Source organism: Boleophthalmus pectinirostris, unplaced genomic scaffold (assembly GCF_026225935.1).
Source record: "Boleophthalmus pectinirostris isolate CB_2022bp ecotype Guang Dong unplaced genomic scaffold, ASM2622593v1 HiC_scaffold_17, whole genome shotgun sequence".
NCBI lineage: Eukaryota > Metazoa > Chordata > Actinopteri > Gobiiformes > Gobiidae > Boleophthalmus > Boleophthalmus pectinirostris.
The window spans coordinates 37,581,549-37,599,048 of record NW_026571115.1 but is presented as its reverse complement, the minus strand read 5'-3'; positions in this window follow the sequence as shown (position 1 = coordinate 37,599,048).

The window sequence follows — 17,500 nt, the reverse complement described above, 5'->3', positions numbered from 1 at the left end:
GCTCTGCAGGACAGGTGACAGGTGACAGGTGACAGGTGACAGGTGACAGGTGACAGGTGACAGGTGAATAGGCCGCTCTGTAGAACAGGAGCTTCCGTAAAGTCTCGTTGGTCGTGATTGTCTCCAGATCCTCGTCGTTTATGTTTAGGGCGACTCTGGATCAGCGTTTGTGTTGAACTTGTTACAGTTTTTTTGTCTTTATTCGTTTGTCACTTTGTGTGCGTCGATTTGTAAAAACAAACAATGTGAACTTTAAGAGATTTTAACAATCACAAGGTTTTACAGTTTTAAACTTTAAATGAGGCACAGAGTTTGTTTGTGGTGTTATGTGCTACTTTATGTTTAATAGGCCTGGAGCCAGGTTCACCCCTCAGGAGGTTTTTTTGCTCCTTTTTTCACTATTTTTTCCTGTTCTCTTTTATCTTGGGCCATCAGGAGTTGATGGGACCAACCTCAACTCAGTCTCAGGGTCCAAAAAACACACTTTTTGAGAAAATCTATTTGCAAAATCATGCAACAGTAAATATGAAGGAGCTGTAACTGCAAACATGGTCAAATAACTCTAAAATTGTACATGGTGTTTCCTGACACATGGGGGGAAACTAGAAGAAAAATATTCTGGGGCTTGCTACTTTTCTACTGTCAAATATCACCCTCAACATCCACCAAAAGACAAAAAAATGTCTGTCCGCCTGACAAATTGTCATCAATAGTGATCATTTTCAAACATTTTATTGCATTTATCACTGCCTCAAATGTACATGAAAAATTCTCAAGTTTATAAACTTTAATTTAAACCCAAGACGACCTTTGTATCTGGAGGGAAACAGCTGCAATGACCAAAGTTCTTCACTGTTCCTCAAATGGGCAGAGAGCAGAACTTTCAGGTATTTCCATGACTTATGGGATTAAGCAGGATGTTTTCATAGAAACAATATTTGAAGAGTTGACTTTTGTCTTACTGTTGTACTTTATAATAACAGTGAAAAAAAGGAGCAAAAAACAAACTGAGGAGTGAACCTGCCTCTCGAACTATGAACAAGTTCCAGTTTAGGTAAAAGAAAATATGGTGACGGCCACAAGATGACGCCCCAGACACGTGTGTGTGTGTGTGTCTCCCTGAACAAGCGCCTCAACTACTACTGCTCTTTGCTCCTCCCTCTTGTGAGTGAGATTTCCGGTTCTCTTCTTGTCTCTTTTTTGTAGATTTCTCAGTTTCCTCTCCACGCGGGACCGTCCACTCTCTCGGAATTTGGACTCTTTGTTTTTATTTCATCTTTAAATCCTCCCTGAGAGTGTAAGTTGTGATTCTGTGTCATAGTTTTGTGAAGAAATGTGTGTGTTTTATTTTCCTGAGCAGAATAGCCACTCCAGCTCACAGTCACGTTCAGGGTTTGGATTCAGGGTCAGGGTTTGGATTCAGGGTCAGGGTTTGGATTCAGGGTCAGGGTTTGGGTTCAGGGTCAGGGTTGGGTTCAGGTCAGGGTTTGGGTTCAGGGTCAGGGTTTGGTTCAGGGTCAGGGTTTGGATTCGGGTCAGGGTTCAGGGTTTGGGTTCAGGGTCAGGGTTTGGGTTCAGGGTCAGGGTTTGGGTTCAGGTTCAGGGTTTGGGTTCAGGGTCAGGGTTTGGGTTCAGGGTCAGGGTTTGGGTTCAGGGTCAGGGTTTGGGTTCAGGGTCAGGGTTTGGGTTCAGGGTCAGGGTTTGGGTTCAGGGTCAGGGTTTGGGTTCAGGGTCAGGGTTTGGGTTCAGGTTCAGGGTTTGGGTTCAGGGTCAGGGTCAGGGTTTGGATTCAGGGTCAGGGTTTGGGTTCAGGGTCAGGGTTTGGGTTCAGGGTCAGGGTTTGGGTTCAGGGTCAGGGTTTGGGTTCAGGGTCAGGGTTTGGGTTCAGGGTCAGGGTTTGGGTTCAGGGTCAGGGGGTTTGGGGGTTTGGCTCCAGGACAGGGAGGGAAAAGCTCTGTTTTGGAGCATTTTGCACTAAAGCTTCTGTTCAGATGAAAACTCAGATGAAGTTTTGACAAAAGCTGCTCATGCTGTTTGTGTATCTGTCTGTGTATGCATGTATATGTGTATATGTGTATGTGTATGTGTGTATCTATAGAGCAAAAGATGTTCATTTTGTCTTCTTATATACTTTAACTTCTTAGGTTCTTTTTAAAGACAATGCAGTAAAAGTAAAGTGTGTTTACTTTGTTGACATGTTTTGGCTGCTGCATCTTCAGAACTGTCCCCGGTGTTGGTGGTGACGTGTCGTGTATCAGCTGTTGTTACTTCCTGTGGGCGTGGTCAGTCTGATGGACCTGCAGGTCGCTCAGACTGACCACGCCTCCCGTCGCCCGGTGTCTCTGGAGGAGGGTGTCCCAGGTGGGTGAAAGGAGGAACGCGCCGTCATCACGGTTAATGCTGTCAGTGTCTCGTTTTCTGATTTCAATCAATTCTGATTTCACGTCACCACCAACACCGGTGACAGTTCTGAAGATGCAGCAGCAGCAGCCGAAACATGTCAACAAGGTAAACACACTTTACTGCATTGTCTTTAAAAAGAACCCAAGAAGTTAATGTATCTATAGAGTTGGGCATAGATATAAACACAGACACATGTGGGGCGTGCACGCGGGGATCAGACTTTATCTCACAATAAATTTGATTAAACTCACACAAATAAATAACAACAGCTTTATTTAGTAAAATGAAGGTTTAAAGTGTCAGAAAAAGTCAGTCTTTGTGCGTAAATCGTTTCTTTTCTTCACAAACTGAACTGAACTGATGTAAAACTGTAAGAAATATCAACCGCAAGTTCTGTCCACAAAACCAAGAACTAGAAAACCACCTGGACTTTAACGTGGACGGACGACACGACAAACGACACGGCACGAACAAAGACTTTACGAGACGCCTGACGAAGAGGAGGGCGACTCTCTCTTCATCACTGAGACAAACGGGATGAGGGTCGGACGATGAAGATCAACAGAGTCTGTAAAACCCACACACCACAGGATTTAGGCCCAGATTCGATTCTCTCAGAGTTTCCAGACGAGGCGAGATCCGACGTTGTGTGCGATTTAGTTCTAGATTTTAATGATGAAATGTTGATATATTTTAAAATATTTTGAATAGTTTATTTATTTTGTAGTCACAAATATAAAACATGTTGTAATAACGGCGCGTCTGAATAGAGACATGTCATAATACCCACAGGTCTAAACAAGGTCTAAACCAGGTCTGAACCAAGTCTAAACCAGGTCTAAACAAGGTCTAAACCAGGTCTAAACAAGGTCTGAACCAAGTCTAAACCAGGTCTAAACAAGGTCTAAACCAAGTCTAAACCAGGTCTAAACTAGGTCTAAACCAGGTCTAAACCAAGGTCTAAACCAGGACCAGGACTAAACTAGGTCTAAACCAGGTCTAAACTAGGTCTAAACCAGGTAAGGAATAGTTCCCCCCTTTCTCCTGGGTTCTGATTCTCTGATGTCTGTACTTGGTTGGTGTTTCTGAAAAACTACAGAGGATCTTCAGACATGAGATCCTGGTCTATTTCAAACCTACGAACACTTTAAGACAGAAACTGGTCCAACCAAAGGACAAAACACCGAGACACAAACAAAACAATGTGCTCTACTCCAGTCAGTGCAGTGAAGACTGAAGTGACACTGGAGAAACTAAACAGACACTCCACAAGAACCAACACAGACGAGAGAACAACACAGGACCTCAGTCTGCTGTTCATCTGCACTTCAAAACCACGGGTCATTCGTTTGAGGACAGAGACGTCCAGATCTGATCCAGAAAAAAGAAATGGTTTGAGAGGAGAGTGAAAGAAGCTGTTTTTGTTAAGAAAGAGAATCCTTCTCTAAACAGAAATGGACTCAGACTCCATCTGTCTCCTGTTTACACGTCCATCCTCAAACCTCAAACAAAACAAACAAGAGAACAACAGGTGTAGTCAGGTCAGGACCAGAGGTGTGGAAGCTCCATTATGGACATGAACTGTTCTGTTACAGGTCAACAGACCGAACTAACAAACACAAACTGTAAACAAGTGTGTGTTAGTTCCAGAGGAGTTTCAGTGTAGTTAGCTCCTCCTGCAGATATAAGGAAGAGTCACCAGAGTCTGACAGAAATGAAGAAGAAGTTTGGACAAACTGAGAAACGTCTTCAACCAAACGAACTTTTGTCCAGTTGACAAACAGAATTTTCTCCTCGACATGATTCTACCTGAACGACTGAGGGACCCTTCACATGTGTGTATGTGTTGTGTACCTGTAGTGTGTTGTGTATCTGTAGTGTGTTGTGTACCTGTAGTGTGTTGTGTACCTGTAGTGTGTTGTGTATCTGTAGTGTGTTGTGTATCTGTAGTGTGTTGTGTATCTGTAGTGTGTTGTGTACCTGTAGTGTGTTGTGTACCTGTAGTGTGTTGTGTATCTGTAGTGTGTTGTGTATCTGTAGTGTGTTGTGTATCTGTGTTTGTATCTGTAGTGTGTTGTGTACCTGTAGTTGTGTGTGTGTGTGTGTCTGTATCTGTAGTGTGTTGTGTATCTGTAGTGTGTTGTGTACCTGTAGTGTGTTGTGTATCTGTAGTGTGTGTGCTGTGTATCTGTAGTGTGTTGTGTATCTGTAGTGTGTTGTGTATCTGTAGTGTGTTGTGTACCTGTAGTGTGTTGTGTATCTGTGTATCATAGTATCATTGTGTGACTGTAAAGCCACATTACGGGAGAAAAACAAAATAAACAAAAACAATTTCTTCTTTTGTTGTGTAAAGTTTTTTATTTGACGATCCCGGTGTTTAAAAAAAAAATAAATAAAAAAATAAATAAATATATATATATAATATATATATATATATACATATATATTATTTATATATTTTTTTTACTTTGTTTCATTTTTATTTTATTTAACGAGGCACAAGGGGGCAGCACAACACAACGAAACAACGAGCAGCAGCAGAAAAGTCACACAAGAAAAAGAAACATGAAAACACGTGTGTTTTATTTTGAAGGGGTGCTGTGTGTTTGACACGTGTGTTTTATTTTGAAGGGGTGCTGTGTGTTTGACACGTGTGTTTTATTTTGAAGGGCTGCTGTGGGCGTGGCACACCTGAGTAAATCCAGAACATTCCTGCTTGAGAGAAAATGGCGGCCAACATCCCGTGAGTCTTTAATCCTCTTCACATCCACAGTTCTGGTTCTGTTATTTATTTATTTGTTTATTTGGGTCTCAGGTTTATTTTGACATTATTTCAAAGTCATATTTAACACACACAGAGTGAAAAGGTGTTGGCTGAAGCTTGAGTTTATTCTGTCTTTACCCTTTATTTCTTTATCAGAGCTTCGTCTTAACACCAGCTCATCTTCATAAAAACAACAACAAGAAGAAACAAACAAATCAGAAACAGAAGACTCATATTTCATGTTTCTGTCCAGAGTGAAACATTTAAACTTCTTTATAAAGTGAAAGAGTTTGGTGCACAGTTCAGTAGTTCCGCAGCTCCAGCCCTTTAACACATTTACAACATTTCATAAAGTTTGTTCTGATTTTCTTTTGGATAAACGTGTCCGTGTCTCTGAGCTCAGATTGTCTCTTTCAGATTTTGAACATGTTCTGTAAAGATTTTGACAGGAGATTATTGTTTTACAGTGAACATGATTTTCAGAGTGTAAAGGTCGACTGAATCATAACATTTCAGAGTTTGAAGGTTTATAAATAACACACTGGTTGATTGGTTCCGTGTGAAGTGTGAATGTCCCATGTGAATGTTCCATGTGAAGTGTGAATGTCCCATGTGAATGTACCGTGTGAATGTCCCGTGTGAAGTGTGACTTGTAGCAGTAGTAGTAAAAGTAGTACTTGTAGCAGTAGTAGTAAAAGTAGTACTTGTAGCAGTAGTAGTAGTAATAGTAGTACTTGGAGCAGTAGTAGTAGTAATAGTAGTACTTGTAGCAGCAGTAGCAGTAATAGTAGTACTTGTAGCAGCAGTAACAGTAGTAGTAGTACTTGTAGCAGTAGTAGTAGTAGTAGTAGTAGTAGTAGCAGTAGTAGTAGTAGCAGTAGTAGTAGTAGTAGTAGTAGTAGTACTTGTAGCAGTAGTAGTAGTACTTGTAGCAGTAGTAGTAGTAGTTTGTAGCAGTAAGTAGTAGTACTGTAGTAGCAGTAGTAGTAGTAGTAGTAGCAGTAGTAGTAGTAGTAGTAGTAGTAGTATAGTAAGTAGTACTTTGTAGTAGTAGTAGTAGTAGTAGTAGTACTTGTAGCAGTAGTAGTAATAGTATTTGTAGCAGTAGTAGTAGTAGTAGTACTTGTAGCAGTAGTAGTAGTAGTAGTAGTAGTACTTGTAGCAGTAGTAGTAGTAGTAGTAGTAGTAGTAGTAGTACTTGTAGCAGTAGTAGTAGTACTTGTAGCAGCAGTAGTAATAGTACTTGTAGCAGTAGTAGTAGTAGTAGTACTTGTAGCAGTAGTAGTAGTAGTAGTAGTAGTAGTACTTGTAGCAGTAGTAGTAGTACTTGTAGCAGCAGTAATAGTAGTACTTGTAGCAGTAGTAGTAGTATAGTAGTACTTGTAGCAGTAGTAGTAGTAGTAGTAGTAGTAGTAGTACTTGTAGCAGTAGTAGTAAGTAGTAGTACTTGTAGCAGTAGTAGTAGTAGTAGTACTTGTAGCAGTAGTAGTAGTACTTGTAGCAGTAGTAGTAGTAGTAGTAATAGTAGTACTTGTAGCAGCAGTAGTAGTAGTAATAGTAGTACTAGTAGTAGCAGTAGTAGTAGTACTTGTAGCAGTAGAAGTAATAGTAGTACTTGTAGCAGTTGTAGCAGTAGCAGTAGAAGTAATAGTAGTACTTGTAGCAGTAGCAGTAGCAGTAATAGTAGTACTTGTAGCAGTAGCAGTAGCAGTAATAGTAGTACTTGTAGCAGTAGCAGTAGCAGTAATAGTAGTACTTGTAGCAGTAGCAGTAGCAGTAATAGTAGTACACAGTAAACAGTAAAAAGACAAACTGTCATTTGTTTCTGTAAAATACAGAAAATCTGCTTAAAAACGACAAATGGTCCTGAATGGTCTTTGCAGAACAGTTTTCCTTAATTACGATTTCGTTTCAAAATTTGATTATTACCAACCACCAAAAAAAACGGGGATGTCCCAGTTTTTTTCTCTGAAAATGTGGTCACCCTAAACTTTGTGCACTAATAAATGGATGAAGGTTAATGTTTTATAGGTATCGAACTGTTCCCCATCTGACACTTTCTTTTCCTCAATTTCCTGTGACTCCAAAAATAAGCAGCTGTTTGGTATTTTGTTTCTGTAAAAAGAGAAACTCTGGAGACTCCTGATCTACCTGAGTGAATCTGTTCTGTGCGTTTGTGTGGTTTTAGTACAGCTGTGGTCAGTCCACTGTCAGAGGAAAACCCAAACCAGGCCCAGACCAGGCCCCAGACCAGGCCCCAGACCAGGCCCCAGACCAGGTCCAGACCCCGTGAGTACCTGTGTTGTGTGGGGTGTGTTTGCTGCAGGAGGACGCTCTATTCTTCTTCTTCTTCTGAATCACTTTGCACCTGTAACTGACAAAACTGTTTTAGAGATCGTTACCAGTCTGAGTTCATCTACTTGCTGCCTGGACATGTTACCCACTAGATTTCTAAAGTCTGTCCTCAACAGTTTTACTTTCACCACTCACTCACATAGTTAACATGTCACTTCAATCTGGAACATTCCCAAATGCGTTGAAAACTGCGGTCATTAAGCCTCTCCTAAAGAAGAGCAGTCTTGATGCCACAGTACTGAACAATTTCCGACCCATCTCAAATCTGCCATTTTTTGGCAAAGTCCTTGAAAAAGCTGTTTACCAACAGCTTACGAACTTTCTCCAAATGAACAACTCCTTTGATGTTTTCCAGTCAGGTTTTAGAGCCTCCACAGCACTGAGACTGCTCTTATCAAGGTGACAAATGACATCCGCCTGAACACTGATGCAGGCAAAGTCTCAGTCTTGATCCTGTTAGATCTGAGTGCTGCTTTTGACACTGTCGATCATGGGATCCTCTTACAGAGACTAGAGGACTGGGTGGGCATCTCTGGTTCTGTACTAAACTGGTTCAAGTCCTATCTAGAAGACAGGAAGTATTTTGTTGAAATTGGAAACTGTGTCTCAGATGACATGGCCCTGACCTGTGGGGTGCCTCAGGGGTCAATCCTGGGCCCCCTGTTGTTCAACCTCTACATGCTGCCATTAGGCCAGTTAATAAGCAGCAATAACGTGTCGTACCACAATTATGCAGATGACACTCAGATCTACGTCTCTCTGGCAGCAGGAGACTATGGACCAGTGGAGTCACTTGGTCACTGCATCCAACAGATCAGTGTGTGGATGCAAAACAACTTTCTCCAGCTAAACTCTGACAAGACTGAAGTCATAGTGTTTGGTCCACAGAAACAAAGGGACAGTGTCAGCATCACCTCCAGTCTCTCGCTCTAAAACCTTCAAATCAGGCAAGAAATCTAGGGGTAATAATGGACTCAGACTTGAACTTTAACAGTCACATAAAATCAATAACATCTGCAGCCTTTTACCATCTAAAAAACATAGCAAAAATCAAAGGTTTACTGTCTAAATCAGACTTGGAGAAACTTATCCATGCATTTGTCTCCAGTAGGTTAGATACTGTAATGTTCTGCTCACTGGTCTCTCCAAACGAGCTGTGAAACAACTGCAGAACATCCAGAACATCCAGAACATCCAGAACATCCAGAACGCTGCAGCTCGGGTCCTGACTCGAACTAGGAAGTACGAGCACATAAGTCCTGTGCTCAGGTCTCTGCACTGGCTTCCTGTGCCTCAGAGAATAGACTTTAAAGCAGCTCTACTTGTGTACAAGTCTCTCCATGGCCGAGCACCAAAGTCCATCTGTGACATGTTAGTGTCATATGAACCATCTCGCACTCTGAGGACCTCAGGGACCAGCCTCCTGCTGGTGCCCAGAGTCAGAACTAAACAAGGGGAGTCAGCGTTTCAGGTTCATGCAGCTAAAACCTGGAACATTCTTCCTGAACATGTGAGACAGGCCTCTTCTGTGATGCTGTTTAAATCCAGACTCAAAACATTTCTGTTTAACTGTGCATATAACTGAAAGGTTTTCATTCCGCACTCTTCTCTCCAATTTATGTCTCTCTTTTTTTATTTTAATCTTCATGATTATTTATGTTTTGATTTGTTTTTATTATGATTTTAATGTATTTCTTATTCTGTAAAGCACTTTGAATTACTTTGTGTACGAATTGTGCTGTACAAATAAACTTGCCTTGCCTTGCCTTGCCTTCTTTTCAAAGTTCTGTTAGTCCTCTGTACTCCCCTAAGTCCTGTTAGTCCTCTGTACTCCCCCAAGTCCTGTTAGTCCTCTGTACTCCCCCAAGTCCTGTTAGTCCTCTGTACTCCCCCAAGTCCTGTTAGTCCTCTGTACTCCCCCAAGTCCTGTTAGTCCTCTGTACTCCCCAAGTCCTGTTAGTCCTCTGTACTCCTCCAAGTCCTGTTAGTCCTCTGTACTCCCCAAGTCCTGTTAGTCCTCTGTACTCCTCCAAGTCCTGTTAGTCCTCTGTACTCCCCCAAGTCCTGTTAGTCCTCTGTACTCCTCCAAGTCCTGTTAGTCCTCTGTACTCCTCCAAGTCCTGTTAGTCCTCTGTACTCCTCCAGGTCCTGTTAGTCCTCTGTACTCCCCCAAGTCCTGTTAGTCCTCTGTACTCCTCCAAGTCCTGTTAGTCCTCTGTACTCCTCCAAGTCCTGTTAGTCCTCTGTACTCCTCCAGTCCTGTTAGTCCTCTGTACTCCTCCAAGTCCTGTTAGTCCTCTGTACTCCTCCAGGTCCTGTTAGTCCTCTGTACTCCTCCAGGTCCTGTTAGTCCTCTGTACTCCTCCAGGTCCTGTTAGTCCTCTGTACTCCTCCAAGTCCTGTTAGTCCTCTGTACTCCTCCAAGTCCTGTTAGTCCTCTGTACTCCTCCAAGTCCTGTTAGTCCTCTGTACTCCTCCAGGTCCTGTTAGTCCTCTGTGGTCTGCATTGGACCTGGAAGGGTCCACGCTGGAGCTGTGCAGGTCCTGGTCTCTTGCTCGTAGCTCAAGTTCTGAGGCTGAAGTAAAAGTTCTTCTAACACCAGACCCTGATAAACAACGACAGAATTCCAAGAAAGAAAAATCAGCATCTGAACAGAAAGTTTGAGTTTATAATTCTAATCCTGGAGACGTGTCACATTTAAATGTCACAAATCTGTGTGTGTGTAAATCTCCACATCATCAAATCAGTTTTTAAGTGTAACAGTGTGAATGAGCCTGAACAAGTTCCTTCTGTTTTATTCATGATCAGAACTTTAGTTTTGCTCAATGTGTCACTAATTATAGTCATGAAGCTGCTGGAGAATACAACACACACTTACACACACACATTTACACACACACATTTACACACACACACACACTCACACACACACACATTTACACACATATTTACACACGTATTTACACACATACATTTACACACACACATTTACACACACACATTTACACACACACGTTTACACATTTACACACACGTTTACACACACACGTTTACACACACACTTACTAGGGTTGTCCCGATCCAATCACGTGATTGTGGACTTGATCCGGACTCGGCCGGTATGTTCTGATCAGGTATGGGGGTGTGGGGGTGGGATTTTGTGGATCACAGACGAGTTTCATGTGGTTTCAGATCATTTCAGATCATTTCAGGTGATTTCAGATGATTTCAGGTGATTTCAGTTTCATGAGGTTTCAGATGATTTCAGATCATTTCAGGTGATTTCAGATGATTTCAGGTAGTTTCAGGTGATTTCAGATCATTTCAGGTGATTTCAGAGGATTTCAGAGGATTTCAGGTGGTTTCATGTGATTTCAGATGGTTTCAGGTGGTTTCAGATGATTTCAGATGATTTCAGGTGATTTCAGATGATTTCAGATGGTTTCTTGTGGTTTCAGGTGGTTTCAGATAATTTCAGGTGGTTTCAGATGATTTCAGAAGGTTTCAGGTGATTTCAGATGATTTCAGGTGATTTCAGATGGTTTCAGGTGATTTCAGGTTTCAGGTGATTTCAGGTGATTTCAGATGATTTCAGGTGATTTCAGATGATTTCAGATGATTTCAGGTGATTTCAGATGGTTTCAGGTGGTTTCAGATGATTTCAGGTGGTTTCAGATGATTTCAGAAGGTTTCAGGTGATTTCAGATGATTTCAGATGGTTTCAGATGATTTCAGGTGATTTCAGATGGTTTCAGGTGGTTTCAGGTGATTTCAGATGATTTCAGGTGATTTCAGATGGTTTCAGAAGGTTTCAGGTGATTTCAGATTATTTCAGGTGATTTCAGATGATTTCAGGTGATTTCAGATGGTTTCAGAAGGTTTCAGGTGATTTCAGATGATTTCAGGTGATTTCAGATGATTTCAGGTGATTTCAGGTGGTTTCAGGTGATTTCAGATGATTTCAGATGATTTCAGGTGGTTTCAGATGATTTCAGGTGGTTTCAGGGGCGGCAGGAGCTCAGTTTGTAGATTGAAATTAAACGATGATCTTGATTGTGGACGATGATTTTAAGGCGCTGAGAGAACTGTGTGTGAACAATGATACACATTTGTTCTGACGCTCCGGTTGCCATAGAGACTTTTGCTTTGTATGTTTGATTTTGTCTAGGGGCGACAGGTGCAGCTGAGCTCTGAAGCTCCTGTTGAGGTTCATGTCCAAGTGCACTGTCCCCGTCTCATTAAAGAAATAAACTAAACTAGTTTGTCCACTGATCTGAAGGTTGGAGGTTCGACTCCCGTGTGTGTGTGTGTGTGTGTGTTTGTTGTTCCTCGTTGTAAAACTTTGAGCATCGAGGAGGTAAACTGCTGTATAAAAATGTGATGGTTTAGAAATGAAAACCACGAGTGCAGCTCGGACAGAACAATAATAATAATAATAATAATTACTATTATTAATTATTAATTATTATTATTATTATACTTTATGGAGTTATCAGGAGCTTTAAACACCTTCAGCACCACAGACTTTAGGGAAGTGTTCTGGTCTGTAGGTTCTGGTTCTGGTTTTAATCGTGTTCTTTTGGTTCCAGGGCGAATCTGAACTTGGAGAATCTTCTGCTGAAAACACTGGAGCATCTGACGGACTCTGAGCTGGAGAATTTTGTCTTTCGTCTTCGGGTGAGACTAAACCAGGACTGGACCAGGACTGGACCAGGACTAAACCAGGAACTAAACCAGGACTAAACCAGGATTAAACCAGGATTAAACCAGGACTAAACCAGGACTGAACCAGGAATTACACACATTAAGGACACATGGGAATAAAAAAGAAAGAACTACCATTTAATATGGAAGACCACATTTTTTTGGTCTAAATTCTGTAAAATACCAAATAATATTTGGGGTGTTTATTTGTTTGTCACTTAACAGACCAGGCTTTTATTTGAGACCAGGCGGATATTTGAGGCAGGACATTAATTCCGTCCTCACAGAAATCGTGTTCAGCAAAACTGTAAAAATCTGATCTTCAAATTCTTTAAACGTCTGATTATAATTTACAGTTTTTAAATTACAGTCGGCAGATTCCTGCCTCCTCGTCCCCGACCTTTTCCTCACCCCTTTGCCACGACTTTCCTCTTACGCCACAGCAGCCTAAACCCTAACCCCTAACTCCTAACTCCTAACCCCTAACTCCTAACTCCTAACTCCTAACCCCTAACTTCTAAACCCTAAACCCTAACTCCTAACTCCTAACCCCTAACTCCTAACTCCTAACCCCTAACTTCTAAACCCTAACCCCTAACTCCTAACTCCTAACCCCTAACCCCTAACCTCTAACCCCTAGTCCCTAACTCCTAAACCCTAACCTCTAACTCCTAACCCCTAGTCCCTAACTCCTAAACCCTAACTCCTAACCCCTAACCTTGAACCACATCGCTGTTTCCTCCAAACGACAAACTGAATGTTTTCATGACTGACGGCTCAAATGAGGCAATAAAAGTATTTAAAAAACGGTTCGGAGAAAAAACAAGAAAAAAGGTCAAGTATGTAGAGAAAAGTGGACAAAGATTCTAAACACAAACTCTGGAGCCAAACTGTGACGCCACGAGGGATAAAGTGTTGATCTGGGGAGGAGCGGCTCCGGCTTCTTGTGCTGCAGAAAATGAGGTGATTAGAAACAGATGAAACCAAAGACGAGGGCGGAGTCAGACTCTGCACCAGCTTCAGGCACAAGGAAGAAAAAACAAACACTCAAGAGAAGAAGAAACAAACACTCAAGAGAAGAAGAAACAAACACTCAAGAGAAGAAGAAACAGGAATCCTGACACTGACGTCATTTTAACAAAACTGTTTCCTGCCGCTGAGTTTCTGTCTCCGACCAGACTGGTGTGGGCAGGACTGACCTGAAGTCAAACTGCTCCAAACATCAGACTGTGTGTGTCGCTGCACGAATCATCACATCTCAGTTCAATCAAAAACACGGGAAGTCTGAGCCACGAGCACTGACGGACTCGACTGACGGACTCGACTGACGGACTCGACTGACGGACTCGACTGACGGACTCGACTGACGGACTCGACTGCATTAGACTTGACTGATGGACTTGAATGCATTAGACTCGACTGATGGACTTGAATGCATTAGACTTGACTGATGGACTGGACTGCATTAGACTCGACTGTGTTGGACTCGACGACTGGACTCGACTGCTGGACTCAGCTGGGTTAGACTCGACTGCGTATTTGGAACAGGTGTTTATTTTGTTTTTTTTAAAATCAAACTGTACCCCTGTCCCCGGCGTTTAAGGGGAGCCGGTCGTTCACTGAAACACAGATATTATTTGGTATTTTACGGTAAATCTTCGGGTTGGATCGGTACAAAAATCCTGGTTCGGTTCCTCAGTTTTGAGGTGACGGTTCGATTAATTTTCAGTTCAGTTTGGGATCAAAATGCCAAAACCATTTACTTGTTTAATGTGTGTGTTTTGTGTGTGTTAGAGTCTTTCCTCCTCTAGGATTCGTCGCTCTGATCTGGTCGGAGCCACGAGACCAAAGATCGTCGAGGTTCTGGCTCCAGTTCGATCGTTCCAACTCCGTCAGAGCCACACTGGAAGTCCTGCGCCAAATGAACTTCAACGACCTCGCAAACAACCTGGCCCAGACCACAGGTCGGACCAGGACCGGACCAGGACCAGGGACCAGACCAGACCAGAGACCAGACCAGACTAGAGACCAGACCAGGACCAGACCAGAAACCGGGCCAGGACCAGACCAGAGACCAGACCAGAGACCAGAGACCAGACACCAGGCCAGGGACCAGACCAGGACCAGAGACCAAAGACCAGAGACCAGACTAGAGCCCGACCGATATGGATTTTGTTGTGACCGATATGAAACCGATATAATGGGAGTTGGAGCTGCCGATATAATCACTGATATATTTAGTGATGTAAAAATTCACTGTAAATCTTGAATTGATTAAAAACTTAGGTTTGTCTCTAGTGGATTTTAAATTGGGTTTATTTAGGAAACATTTATTGTTATTTTGACTCTTTACATCATATTTACAGACAGTAGTTTGACCTAATGGCATTTTTGCATCACATTCTAGACACTAGTGATGGGTATTCCAGTTTTTTTTTTTTTTTTTTGGAGAACCGGCTCTTTTGGCTCGGCTCACTAAAGCAACTGGCTCTTTCGGCTCCCAAGCGACTCTTGAGATTGTTTTGTTGCAAGCAGGACTAAACCAGAACTGAACCAGGACTGAGTGTCGGGACTCGGTCTCTATCTCTCTCCTGCACTCGAGCCCAAGTTTAGTCCTGGTTTATTCATTTTATGCTGAACTGCAGCCAAATATGCACTTTTTTTTTATCCTATGCACACGCAGATTTCTGAAAGTTTCGTTTTCAGCCGCTGCTGCTGTCAAACTACGGGTCGACATGCGACATGAAGAGAAAAAGTGAGAAAAAGAGAAAACACGGCTCCCAATAAGAAACATGCTCCTGTTGTTCACTTCAAAGAGCCGGATCTAAGAGCCGCTTCGATCGCGACCGACCCATAACTCCTAGCTAGTAAATAAACTACCGCTATTAGCCTTTAGCCGTAAAAACGTGTGCACCGCGGTAATTAATTATATGCATAAATGTGGATCATTCACACGTCTGTTCACAGCTCATTTACATATCAATACTGGTCCAGTAACAAATATACGGACAATGTAAACACTTTACAATAGACCAATAGAAAACAGCCTGTTTATGTGTCAGAGCTACAGCAGCTAATCGCTAACAAAACCTAAACTAGCTTCAAAGTCGATGTATTTCCAACACTCAGCCTCACACAGGCTCCTCCCACATCACACAGGCTCCTCCCACATCACACAGGCTCCTCCCACATCACAAGTCTGAACTAATAAATGTCCTTTTAATCCAGACTCAAACCGATTGTCCGTAAAAAGAAAATAATCTCAGTGTTGCGCACGTCTGCGAGTGTAAACAAACACACGTGAGTGAAGTGACGTGACTCTGGTGGTGTGTTCAGGGACAGTACGACACAGACAAATTACACCGCAGATAAATACTGATGTAGAGCCACATATTAGGACATTTATCTGTCTGTAAATTGGATTAAATGAACAGAATGTAGAGAGTCTAAGCTTTATAACGAGGTGTAACATGCCCACGTGAAATATCGGCCCATATCAGCAAGTATATCGGCCGATAGTCTCCAGGTGCCCATATTGGCCGATAATATCGGCCAGCCGATATATCGGTCGGGCTCTAGATCAGACCAAAGACCAGACACCAGAGACCAGACCAGGACCAGACCAGAGACCAGACCAAGATTAACCCTACAGGGTCTAGACTAAAGTTTTGTGGTTTTATGTTTCTTGCAGGAGTCCAGGATTAGACCAAAACCTCGCTGGAATCTGGGACTAAAACCAGACTAAACCAACACACCTGGACTTTTGTATTTTTAACTGTTTTTACTGTTTACTACTTTTAAAAAATATTTAAAAAATAGTAAAATAAAAGAAACATTATGGAATGGAGTTTACTGTCCGCCTCTGTGTATTCTCACGTTTAAACTCTAAACTCTGTGTATTCTCGTGTTTAAACTCTAAACTCTGTGTATTCTCACGTTTAAACTCTAAACTCTGTGTATTCTCGTGTTTAAACTCTAAACTCTGTGTATTCTCGTGTTTAAACTCTAAACTCTGTGTATTCTCGTGTTTAAACTCTAAACTCTGTGTATTCTCGTGTTTAAACTCTAAACTCTGTGTATTCTCGTGTTTAAACTCTAAACTCTGTGTATTCTCGTGTTTAAACTCTAAACTCTGTGTATTCTCGTGTTTAAACTCTAAACTCTGTGTATTCTCGTGTTTAAACTCTAAACTCGGGTGGGTTACGTGTGGCGCTCTCAGTAAACGGGGAGAATCGTCGTGTTGATGTGCTCTGTTCTGTTTGTGTAGACAAAGTGACATTTAGATTTTCTTTCTCGTCATTTGACAGAAACACTAGATTTTTTTTTTTTTAGAACATGTCAAAGTCGAACTGCGACATGTGAGTCGCTGACGTCAGATCACAGACTCGAGTTATGAAAGTGATTCCTGAACTTTCTCGAGCTCCACATTTTCCTGACTGTTGCAATGGAACGAATTTACATCAGATTCACCGACTACCGACATTCAATAGAACACGTAAATGTGTGTGTCTGCAAGTGTGTGTAAGTGTGTGTAAATGTGTGTGTGTAAGTGTGTGTAAATGTGTGTGTGTAAGTGTGTGTGTAAGTGTGTCAAGTCTTTACTTTCGGAATGCAGGTCCAACTTGAAAAAAACAGGGAAACAGACACAAGGCTCAACTCTGCTTGAAGTTTTTATTGAAATAATTTGATTCTTAGTAGTAGTAGCAGTAGTAGTAGTAGTAGTAGTAGTAGTAGTAGTAGTAGTAGTAGTAGTAGTAGTAGTAGTAGTAGTAGTAGTAGTAGTAGTAGTAGTAGTAGTAGTAGTAGTAGTAGTAGTAGTAGTAGTAGTAGTAGTAGTAGTAGTAGTAGTAGTAGTAGTAGTAGTAGTAGTAGTAGTAGTAGTAGTAGTAGTAGTAGTAGTAGTAGTAGTAGTAGTAGTAGTAGTAGTAGTAGTAGTAGTAGTAGTAGTAGTAGTAGTAGTAGTAGTAGTAGTAGTAGTAGTAGTAGTAGTAGTAGTAGTAGTAGTAGTAGTAGTAGTAGTAGTAGTAGTAGTAGTAGTAGTAGTAGTAGTAGTAGTAGTAGTAGTAGTAGTAGTAGTAGTAGTAGTAGTAGTAGTAGTAGTAGTAGTAGTAGTAGTAGTAGTAGTAGTAGGTCGAAAACCTTTGAAGTAAACAAATGTGTAATGAAATGAAATTTACATTTTACAATTTCATTAGTTATATAATCTATTTTAATTTTAATTGATACACTTCAATTATAATATTTATATAATATATATTATTTATATATAATAT